The 12,633-nt window shown below is 37.8% G+C and overlaps 1 pseudogene; it reads left to right on the top strand.

Annotated features, from left to right (window-relative positions):
• The first annotated feature begins 380 nt into the window (after positions 1-380).
• On the top strand, positions 381-499 carry LOC112479344 (annotated as a pseudogene).
• The last annotated feature ends 12,134 nt before the right edge of the window (positions 500-12,633 follow it).

Here is a 12,633-nt window from a genome sequence, read left to right as displayed (position 1 = left end):
TTCTGGATTTCATTCTTTTACTGGAATCTATGTTCTCTGTCAGAAGCCATATCTCCAACATCTCTGAAGTTCTCTGCTTCTATCAAGGCAAAATGGTCTCACGGTAATTTCTATAAAGCAGTGATTCTCACAATGTTGACCGTACATTAGAATTACCTGGAAATTTTTAAAGACCCCGGTGCTCATACTGCATCCTGAATACAGATCTCTGGGGTGGATGGCGAGCATCAGTGTTGTTCTAGACTCCCCAGGTGATTCTAATGTCTAGCTAAAGTGGAGAGAACCCCTTTTGTTCACAGAACAGAGTGACCTAAACACATATTTCATAACCTTTTCTCCTTCCCTTGGTTTGACAATATTGTTATCAACTAGAAAATGGAGTCTACGGCCATGCTACCCTGAACAAGCCTGATCCTGGCTGATCTTGGAAGCTAAGTAGGGTCAGGCCTGGTTAGTACTTGGATGGGAGACCACCTAGGAAGACCAGGTGCCTTAGGCATAAAAAATTAAAAAATAAGGGATTGTAAGCTGACAAGGTCCTTGCAATCTGTGAGGTTGACAAAGGGTTGCCTCACCTAAAAAACAAAAAAAAAATAGAGTTCTATTTTCTGCATTGACTTTTCTTATTTTGTCCCTAAAAGACCTATTAATTTTTCTTCTTTATTGAAATATATTAAGATGATCTATTTCGATAGCAGTAAAGTAGAAAGAGCTTGGAATCAGGAGTCAGAACATCATAGTTGCGTCCAAGCTCTTCACCAAAGAGCTATTCTCTTATGCGAGTTGCCTCATCTCTCTGCGTTGTCATTTCCTCATCTGGAACCTCGGGTTAGACTTGAAGGGCTCTAACTTCCCTTGTGTTATACACTGTGTGCCAAACACTGTACCGAGTATCCTTTTCCATGAGTGAGGAGAGGGCGTCCCTTAGATAATGGAGCCATGTACCCACTAAGCATTTCAAGATGAGGAGAATTTTTCTCCTTTGATGCTCCCAGCGTCCAGTGTAATGACTCGTTGTGCATAGTAGTCACTTACTCTTGCTGGCTGCATGACTATGCATTTTAGATTATTGATGAGTCAACTTTACGGGCTGAATAAGCAGCCTCGTTATAGTCAGGGCAGTTAGAAGCAGTGCTACTCAGGGAAAGCCAAGCAGCTACCTCTCTGCCACCTCTGTCCTCTGTGATTATAAGAGTCTGAATGATCATGTAGCATATAGGACAGAGCTTGTGAACAGGAATCAGGATGCTGCACCTCAACTGAACTTGGCTGTGATGCGTGCTGGGGCTCCCAAGTATGCTATTTTCCCTCATCAGACTGGTTCAAGAACTAGGTGCAGCTGAGCCTTCCAGTTAAAGCGGCAAAACCCAAAGCTGCTTCAGATGACTGGGAAGACTGGGATCTTCTCCTTTCTCTGGTGCTAACTTGCTGTATGACGTGATTCACAAAAACAAATCCCTTTTATATCGGTTTTCTTATCTTTAAAATAATCTGCTTGGGTCATGTGATTCTAAGATCCTTTCCAAATCTAAAACCGTATAAAAGGACATTTTCTTTGGAAAGTATCCTTGTTATTATTCAATGGCAGGTTCTTTTCAAGGTGCTTGACAATAGATTTTGTGATTGTTTCCTCCGTCTTTTCCCCCTAACTTCCTGTGTAGAGGAGTTAAACTTAGAAGTCTAGGGTTTTTCAGGGTCATCCTTTTTCTCTATTGAGAAAAAGAAAATAAGTTGTTCCATTTCTGCTTTGGTCAAATCGTTTACCCTTCAAAAAAATCTTGAAATTGATAGCTAATGATCCTGAAATTACTCCAAATGTGTTCTTGTGTGTACTTCAAGTTGTCAGGGCCTGGAATGGATTTTAACAGTTATTTTTCCTTCTCCTCCTCCTGCTCCTCCTCCTCCTGCTCCTCCTCCTCCTCCTTCTTTTTTTGCCTCATTTTCCTTTCTTCTATCACAGGGTTTCCCTCCTATAGGCTAAAACAAAATATACTGACTTTTGGTGTCATCTGCCAGCAATTTTCCCCATCCCTCAATACGAAGGTTCTCAAAGTGTGGTTCCACGTCCAGCAGCATCAACATTATATGGGAACTTGTCAGAAATGCAAGTTACCAGGCAATCCCAGACCACAGAATAACCAGTCTGTTTTAATAAGCATTAAGGTGATTCTGATGCATGCTAAGTTTGAAAATTTGAGAACTACTGCTCTAATAAAAGACAAAATTTTTCCTTATCATTTTTATTCTTAATATAGTTCCCTATTTCCATATATAATACATTAAAAGACTATGAGATTGTTTCTTTTTAAATCTTTTGAAAATGGAGTTCTATTTTCTGCATCGACTTTCCTTATTTTGTCTTTAAAAGACCTGTTAATTTCTCTTCTTTATTGAATGGCTTCTTTTTCTCTTTCTCTGGCTTTCTCACAGAATAAGTTTATCCCTTGGCATGAATTAAATGAAATAGGTGACTGATGAATATTTTCATAGAACTTTAGAGTCTTGCTACTCTAAGTCTTGCCACATTCTGTTTCAGTAGTGTCAGCATCAGTTCCGCAAATCTCTTTCTCCACCTCACTCCCCTGAATCAGAGTCCTCATTCTAACGAGATCTCTGGGTGATTAATCTACCAATTAAAGTTCAAGAAGCACTGCTCTAAAAGAATATCTCAGACCTTAAGTGGAATGATTGTTTCAGAGTAGGAATAAAATTTAAAAATTTAGCCAATTGGTCAGATTTTTCCTCCAAGGTAAATATATTTGGTAATGTAAGCTTTATGATGATGGCAAAGAAGGAAAAGTATATTTTACCTGAAATAAAGGGATTGTATGCATAGTAATTAATTAAAGAATTTTTTTATTCTTCTTTGTAGGATTGCATTTCCCTAAGGATGGAATCACAGAAAAGAATATCTAAGGGTTGTGATATAAACTGTTCAGTCAAGGAAATGGCACAGTTAATATCACAGTAAAGATATTACAAAGTAGTTCTAGAGGCAGATATGTTTTCGGAGAATTATAATGTAGTAATAATACTAATCATTGCAGTGTATTTATTGAGTAGATACTAAACATTGGGTACTTTGCTATACAACTTACCAGCATTACCTCACTTACATAATGCCCACGGCAACCCTATGAGGTAGAGGTTATTATTTATTTTATAGAGGAGGAACTTGAGAATTGGGGGTTAAGCAACTAAACATGGATATTCATTCCAGGTAGTTTTAATTGTTCTTACTATTTTAATTAAGGTAATATTGGTGGCAGTAGCAGATAAAATTTAAAGTCTCAATGGCTCACAAAAAAAAAGTCATTCTTTATGTAAAGTTCAAAAAGGGTGTTCCTGAATAACTGGAGGCTCTTTTTCAAGCACAGCTTCCATAACCCAACTTCCTTCATTCCTGTAGCACTGCCGTATTCCACATTTGGTTTCTAGGACCAGCCTCCGTCTGCATCACATGAGTTGAAAAAAGAAAGTGCATGCGGGAAAGGTTGAGGTGGGTTTCTTAATGGGTCAGATCTAGAAGGGCACACATTGCTTCCATTCACATTCCACTGGCTTGAATTTAAGGGAGGCTGGAAATGTGGTAAGTCTCAGAAAGAAGCAGGTTGGTGAACAGGTCTCTACCAAATGACCTGCCTGAGTTCCTGCAAGTAGCTTATCTTTGCTAACTTCAGTTTCCTCATTTGTGAAATGGGAATAATTATACCTACATCTTCAGGAGGTTGTTAGAATTAAATTATCTAACCACTATTATGAGTGCACTGTGGGCCTGATCAAGTCTTGATTTTCCTAGAAGATAATTCTCTAGTTCAGAAGATACAGTCTGTTCAAGACTTATTCGAATCTTATTGAGGATAAAGATATGACAGAGAACTTTGGAATTAAGTAAAAATATCATTGAGGAGTCCAGAGGAGCAAGGAAATTAAATATTCACAGTTAGGCATAAACATTGGATTTTAGGAAAGTAGATTTCAAAGACTTCAAAGAAAATATGTTATAGTTTCCTGGTTACAGACTGTAAATGTGAATGTGGCTCATTATGGAGGAAAGGATCTAAGAGAAAAGCAAATTTTGAGAACACAATCATACATGATTTCATTGAGAAAGAAAAAGTCAGTGTCCAAAGACGTCTTTGCTGCTCTTTATAGCATTCTCTGATAAAAGGGCATGTGCAAGGTATGGGAGCCAGGATACACTCAATAAAATTATCAAAGAGCATCATGTGTCAGGAAAAGCTGAAAGCAAAGGCAACAGAAACAACTTTCCCTTCTGTTCAGAGAAGAGGCAGAAAGGAACCAGGCCACATGATTGAAGCAGATGGTGTGAAGTCAACAGCTGTCAGAGAGAACAGAGACTCCCAGCCCCCTTTTGCTTCTATATTCTCCTTCAAAGAATGGAAAAGATGGAAAGCTAGTTAAGCAAACAGATTATCTATCCTCTAAAATGGATCCAGATCCCTAGGTTTAAGTAAATTACGTTTCAGGTTTTATGAGAATTTACAGATTGAGAATCAGGATGATGGAGATAGGTAAACACCCTGGTTTTCAAAAAGCAGAGAAAGGGAGGTAATTGCAACTCCCATTTGGAAAGTTTAATAGAGACTCAAAGCAATCCCGAAATAGATGATTCTCACGAGGGTGTATGAGTACTTTGAGGAGAAGGGGGTTGACTGAGGAGCAGCATGGTTTCATCAGTTCAAATCTAGCTAGTTTCTCATTGAATATATCACTCTTAACATAGGTGGATTTCAGCAAAGAATTTAGCAATGTGTAGCACAGTGCTTGACACAAAATAGGTGCCTAGTTGATAATTTTGGAATTAAAGTATGAATAATATCCCTAGGAAGAAGATAAATAAAGAATAATTTGATAATAAAGTTAGTTAGACTTATGCAGTTTGAACAATGAATGTATGTCTACATGGAGGAAGATCTTTACAAGTATATCTGTCTTGACCTAGTATAGACCTTGAGTTGACCTTGGGGTGGGCATAGAATGAAGACATAGAAGATAAATATGTCGAATATAGGAAGGATGTGGCCAATTTCAGGAAGTAGTAGCTGAACAATTCCCTGAAGAGATTAACTTGGCTATATACGGTATCAAAGTTTGCAAACCACAGAAGAGGAACATTAGCAAACTTGAAGATGCTCAAATAGGCAATGGTGAGGATGAGAAGATAGAAATCAGTGTGTATAAGAAATGATAAAAGAAATGAGGAAAAGTATTGACATGGATGTGGAGAACTCTCATGCACTGTTGGCAGCATTGCAAATTGGGGTAACCACTGTGGAAAACAGTATGGAGGTTTCTCAAAAATTAAAAATAGAGCTACCATATGACCCCGAAACTCCACTTCTGGGTATCTATCCAAAGAAATATAAAACACTAATTTGAAAAGATATATACACCCTTATTTACAATAGCTAAGATATGGAAGCAATCTAAGTGTCCATCGATAGATGAGTGGAAAAAGATGATGTAGTATGTGAATATTATTCAACCATAAAGAGAATGTAATCTTGTCATTTGCAACACCATGAATAGACCTAGAGGGTATCATGCTAAGTGAAATAAGTCAGACAGATAAGGACAAATACTATATGATTTCACTTGTAAGTGGAATCTAAAAAACAATACAAATGAACAAACAAAACAAAACAGAAACTGACTCATAGACACAGAGAACAAACTAATGGTTACCAGAGAGGAAGTTGTTGGGAGAAGGGGAAAAATGGTGAAGGAAAATAAGAGGCACGTATTTCCAGTTATAAAATAAATAAATCAGAGATGCAATGTGCACCATAGGGAATATAGTCAATAATATCATAATCTTGTATGATGACAAATGGTTACTAGACAGTGTGGGGATCACTTTGTTAGGTATATTAATGTTGAATAACTTTGTTGTACATCTGAAGCCAATATGTATTTTGATATGATATTGTACATTAACTATTTTTTAATTTAAAAAAAATGAAAAAAAACCTGATAGAAAGACTGGAGGTAAGGAAGTGGATATTAATCACTCTCCACATGTTTTAAAGACTATGGAGGGCAGGGCTACGACTGTTGCTCGAGCTGCCGTGGGGATTCCAGTCTCGTTTCAATATACAGAGAATTTATTCATGAAAAGGATGAAGAGTCTCCCCAAAGAGTTTCCCTCTGGTCTGAATGGTCAACTTTCAGCAATGTTTAATAGCTCATTCCAACTGTGGATGGGAAATGAAAGTAAATAACCCTAAAATTTCTCAAACCAAAAGCCAAGATGGTGCTAGAGTCTTCTCTGCCACTCTTTGTCCTCATTTCCGATGAAGAGAAAAGTGTGCAGCAGCTGGTTGCTCCGGAAAGCCAAGGCTGCCGACTCACAGTTCTGCCTGCCTTGTCTGCTGTGCTATGAGGAGCAGCACATATGTGCGACTTCCATAATGCACGCTGCCTCCAGGGCAGAGACACTTCTGGCAGCTGGCCACAGAAGAGCCCTGATATCAGCTGTCAAAGCACCCAGAGGTCTGCACTTAGAGCAAGGGAAATGAGATTTCATTGCAGCAGTAAGCTAGCAGACAGTATGTTCAAAGCTAAACTCACCTTAAATAAGTTACTTGAATGTACATGATACTGAGAGTTCTAGGCAAGCCTATATAATTATAATGAAGGTGATAGTTACAATACACGCCACATTATTAGTGTAGTGGTAAATATTGCAATATTTGTGTTTGTTTTGTACACCTTGTGAGCTGTCCTTCTCTATTCCTCTTTCCTTAAACACAATAAATAATCTTCCCAATTTATTACTACCCCTATTGCCAAAGTTTCTTTTACTGAGGATCAAAATCAGAAAATTTTGGAATCAGAGAACTCTAAATGAATGCTTTAAAACAAAATGTCAAAATAGATTTCATATATTCTCAAAGGGAACCCAAACATTAAGCCTGAAGTTGATGCAAATAAGGTAGTGATGTGAGATTTATATTTATACTGAGAATCGGTGTCCATCTCAGCACGCCATTAAAATGTGGCAGTGAAAATTTTCAGTATCATTGCATTGTACACTACCTGTGATTAAAAGCAGTTTTACTCTTCTTTTTAGGTTTTTCTTTTCTAATTTTAACTCCAATATTTGCCTCAAGCTGTTTACCATTCCATGAGATTTTGGAGGACTTGGTTGAGTTTTAAGTCATTCTTCTATCCCCTGCATGGCCTGGTGCAGTACCTAGCTCATGGGCACTTAATTATTTGTTGGATAAACAAATGAGTGAATAAATGACATTTTATTTAAATGAGTTAACTATAAATGATCTCCAGAGGAATCAGAGAACCCCGATGGTTAAATTACCGTTGCAGTTATTTGGTTCTTTAGTCTCCTCCACATCTCTGCCAAGTACTTTTTATTTTGAGATATTTACTACCACTCTTGGAACTTATTTCCAGCTTTGGATCACTTTGACTATGTAAAGTTCTTTATACTGACACAATGTAGCTCCCTGGAGTTCCCACTCATAATGTTTATGGTCCTATCCTTGGGGCTATATAGAAGGATTCTCATCTTCTGCCACTTTACTTGCCTCCATAAAATTGATAGTAGATATTATGAAACCCACGTATCTTCTTTTTTTCCAGTAAACATCCTAGATTCTCCATACATTCCCCATGAAAAATGTTTTCACAAGTGCCTTCACTATACTATGGTGCATGCTCCTTTTGGTCCGGTTATTTCATTGGCCAGTATGAAAAGGATACTCTCAGAACTCCAGACAGCAGAGGAGGACTAACTGGTACTCCATCCAATTCCTTATTCTGGCTACTCCATTTTTATTGTGGTTTTGTACCACTTTAGTTTTCAACGTAATGTTCTTATGCTCTTGGCTCATATGAAGCTTACCCTTAACATACAAACCTTTTATCTTTTGGCTGGTACTAAGTCACATCTTCCCCTTGTCACATTGTTCAGTTTATTTATTTTTTAACACAAATAGAAGGTTTTACATTTATCCCTGTTATATTTTATCTTGTGAGATTTGGTTCATCATATCAGTCTGTTAAGAACTTGACCTGATTCCATAACTCTGCATTTTCCTATTTTACTAAACCTTGTGTGAGCTTCGGAGTAAATAAAGCCACCTTCTATGTCTTCATTTAAGTCACTAAGTCTACCACCCAGAACTTAACAATGGATTTTGAGTATCTTTTCTCTTTTCAAATCATTTGGCTAGAATGTATTAAGCCATCCTTCTTTTTGTTTTTCCTCCTCTATTAATTCTTATATATTAGTTATTTGTAAACGTAGCACCCTAAAACAACAACCATTTTATTGATGTTCACTGGTGATGGCTTAAGAATTTGGACAGGGCACAGCAGGGTAGCTTGTCTCTGCTCTGTCATGTCTGAAGCCTCAGCTGGAAAGATTTGAATGGCTGCTGGTGACTCAAAAAGCTGGAGGCTGAAATCATATGGAGGCTTCCTCACACACACGTCTGGCACATGGGCTCAGCTGGGGCCGTCCCTGAGCATTGGCACGTAGTATTGCTGCTCAGGCTTCTCACACACAGCATGGGGCTGGGTACTGGAAAAAGCATTCAGAGAGAGGAGGTTCCAAAAAAGCCAGGGGTGGGGAGCCGCATGGCCTTTTTCCAACCTCAGAAGTCTCAAAGCATCATTTACTCTATTGGTTTAAGCAGTTACAAGCTTCCCAAATTCAAAGGAAGAGGATTTACACCTACTGCCCAATGGAGGTAGTTGGGGGTCATTTTTTTAAAAACCAGGTATGATTGGCATCTGATTGACATATTTCCAAATCTATGGAATGTTACGAGAATACACTTTTTGTTAAAATTTTCTTCAAAGAGGGAAAGCGAGAATGAGCACACATAAAGTTATGTATTTGTGATGCTCAACCCCATATGGAGAATTTTTGTTTGCGTGTCAGTTTTGGAGGCATATTTAAAGATCAGTATAATATTTAAAATCACTGTATTTGATAGGTTGAGTACATTATAGTGGCATGGGATAGTCAAGATCTTAATGATCCATGCACATGATTTCTGTACTTCATTAGTGCTTTCTTTGTAAGTGGTTTGATTCTTAATCCCTAATCTCGCTCATGCTGAGTTGCCGTTGAAGGCAGAAGCTCCAGCTAATGGGAATGCTACGGGTAGGGAAAACGTGCTGCTCTGTCCCAGGAGAGTTCTGAGGGCTCAGGACGTAGAGACCTCTCTGAAACACCTACATGCTCTCTGGATTAACTCTGTGGGGAGGAAGAAATCAAGAGCAACAGGCAGCCTTTCCACTTCATGGGTAGCTCATGATAAGTCAACCAGAAAAGTAAAATGCAGGGAAAAAGATTAAGGATTAAGGGGAAAGATTTCTATGTGATACTCATAGGAAACAGTAGCATTGGTAAAGTAATAGAATAAAACAAAGACATCTAAAGAGTTTTAAAGCTAAATTTTATCTTAATAGTCTTAGCCAGATTTTATATTTTTATCACCACTGTTCAAGACTCTTGTTCTCAAGAGAGACTATAAATGTCATCACCATGTCCAATGGCAGAGTGGGTGATAGTGTGACAGCTTTAGAAGACAAGCTCCAAGAGGCCATGGGATCTGTTGGTAGAAGTGAATAGGCAGCATCGTCTTATACTAATCTCCTCTTTGTGATCAAATGGGGATGATAACAGATTGTGTGGGTTGGCCAGCTCTGACCGGCAAAATAGTAGAAATTTGCCTGATCAATTGCCTGTATGTAAAAATCATTGTCTTTTTCCTGTCAGAGTTTGTTATGTTTCGGTCCTTAGTGCAACCTAGTAGCTTCTAGACAAACATTCCCTTCAGAACATATGTTTGAGGAGAAAGGCGTATGTTCCTTGGGAGTTCTGTGATGAAAAGGCAGCTTAAGATTCCAAGCGCTCCCTTTAAGAGATTCAAGCTTTAACGGACCAATTTAATTAAAGTTCTCTAGACAGGAAGCAGAAAAACAAGATTGACTAAAATGAATATAACCTGCATGGAGCAGCAAAAAAAAAAAACATGCAGGGATGTAGCATTATACTACACGTTTTCAGGAAACGAATCAATATGTAGTCTACCAACAAAGCATGAGCTGCCGAAAAATAAAAGTTAAAAATATCACATCAAGTGGCTTGAGGCATAGGTTTATTTGAAAAATACATTTTCATTGCCTTACAAATTCACCTCAACAAAAGATCTGATTTTCCACTGAGGGACATGCCGATGATTGTCCTGTGGTTTTCAATTAATAAGTTCACAGTTAACAGTTTTTAAGTACACTGAATCATGTAAATTTCCATATCACAGCAGCTAATTTATTTGTTTATTGTGGTATAGCAGGCACCACATGAATCTGGTTTTGAAATCAATTCCAAGTAAAGCAGATGATTTTTGCAGGGCAGACAATATGTAATGAAGACCCTTAAACCTCTCCCCATGCTATTGCATCTAGAGTGGATTTCATGCTGCCACAAGAAGCTGAAAGAGTAGAGAACTCATGTTAATATCCACACTGAAAAATCGGGAGAATTGAGTCCTGTCTCTGTGTGACTGCCTGTGATTCGCTGCTATCTTTTATTTATGATTACACAATTTTTTCTTTGAGAGCTCTTAATGTATTCGCAGACACACAAACACAAGGATCATTAAGTTACAAGCTGGGTTTATTTACCGTTTGCAGCTAGCTCATATGGTATGGCTACTGAGCAGCATTTGAATTTTAAGATTACATACCCGCACTTCCTGTTTTCCTGCACCCTGTCCCAGATCCAGGCATATGCAGGAAAATTTTCTCTGACTTTAGGAAGCTGATTCTCCATAGAATACTTTAGGATTAAGGAGGGATCCTTTCTAAGGACCAGATGTTGAAAAAGTTTCTAATAGCAGTAATGGGAAATAGCCTAGGGGAAGAGTAGAGAAATAATGGGGAGGGAAGTGTTATGAAGAGAAAAAGTATATGGAGAGAAGAGACAGAAAAGAATATTAGAAAGTTCTGATGCTATTCTTTCGAAAAAAGAAAATTTATAATGGTGATCTGTTCCTTTGAAATGATTAAATGAATAAACATTTGAGCATTTCAATCAGTAAAATGCACAGACCTTGAAGAAAAAGTGACACAAAAGCATTGAGAGATAAAATTGAGTAAAATGTCCCCAGTTAATCTGAAAATTTTAATACACTCTCAAAATCGCTGGCAACCAGAAGAAACCTCATAGTGGTGCATTGGAATTTTCTTTTCCTATGTGTTCATGAGGATGGTGTAATTGCATATCTGAATATATATGCTAGTATTTATACTGGCCTTGAATGTGTTATTCTTGGACACTTTTCTTATGTTGTCTATTAATGTTAACATTTTCTCCCAGTGCAATATGAGCTACCATAAGCGTTTCAGTCCTAAAGAAGCTTGATTTCTTCATATTTAGTGTTCCATGAACATAATGAGGATAGCCCATTTTTGTCTTTCCCCAGAGTTGTCATTTAAAGCAGCCCCCACTTTCCACATGTTTGCCCCATCTGTCTCTCTTCAAGTCTGCCTTTGTTCTGAAGTGGAAAAAATGGGCAAAGTGGAGATGAAATACATGGAAACCGCCATAGATTGAAAAGTATTTGAATGATGCTCTTAAAAGTGGTTTAATCTGAGATTCTTGAAAAAATAAAATTCAGATGTAAATAAGCTAAGCATAAGTAGTTCTTGTTTTCAGACATGGACTAGTTTTTCCAGAAAGTGGAATATTCTTGGTATCACTCTCAACTTTCAGATTCTGTGATGAATCAGAGCAAATGCCCCTTAGAAAATTAGGCCCGAGTAGTTGACCATTCTTCTGTATGCAAGTCACAGGGCTTCAGGTACAAAGTTAGCTCTTGTAATTTGTATATTAGTGTACTCCACCATGATTTCTAAGCAGAGAATAAATAATCTACAATAGGACTTCATATTCTCTCAGTTAAAATACACTGGAACCAACACAAAATTAATCATGGCATTCTTTAGTTGTCTCTACTCCAAGTTCCAGCAGTCTGGTAGAAAAAGAATTGACTACTGTATAGAACAATTTGGTTTAATAGACCAATATGGGCAAAGAATTTGGGAGGTAAGAGAAATGCCTGTTTGATTCTTTGAATTAGTGCTCAAGAAATGGAAGTTCACTGACGGTGTGTGTTATGGCCATTCTTGATTCACTCAGCACAGGTGAAAGGCTGTCACACAAAGCATGACCCAAGAGCCTCTTTTGTTGTTGACTTGCAAAGGGAAGATACTCAGCTTGTGCTTATGTAGGTTTCCTATTTGCAATCCATCTTGAGAATTCCCACAATGGTACCCACTGTGAGGATAAGGAGCTGCTTGTGCTACCTGCCAGTTAGTCGTTTTATACAGTTAGTCGTTTTATACTTGGCTCATGTTACATAAGCCAAGACTCAGCTGCCTCTGGGAAAGGGTTTGTAGGTAAAAGTCACCGGGATTACATTAAACTCAAAATTGAGAATTGCCAACTCTGCATGTATGAGGAGATTCACAGATCTGTTCTAACCAAAAATTTGTGATATGAAATATTAAATTATATTTTCTTATGTCAATAGGCAACTTAAAAATTTGGAAGAGATTCTAAATCTAGATTTT

The sequence above is a fragment of the Pteropus alecto genome, unplaced genomic scaffold (genome assembly GCF_000325575.1).
Source record: "Pteropus alecto unplaced genomic scaffold, ASM32557v1 scaffold204, whole genome shotgun sequence".
In the NCBI taxonomy this organism is placed as follows: Eukaryota; Metazoa; Chordata; class Mammalia; order Chiroptera; family Pteropodidae; genus Pteropus; species Pteropus alecto.
Note: the sequence above shows the minus strand (reverse complement) of the source record. Positions and strands in the feature narration are given on the sequence as shown.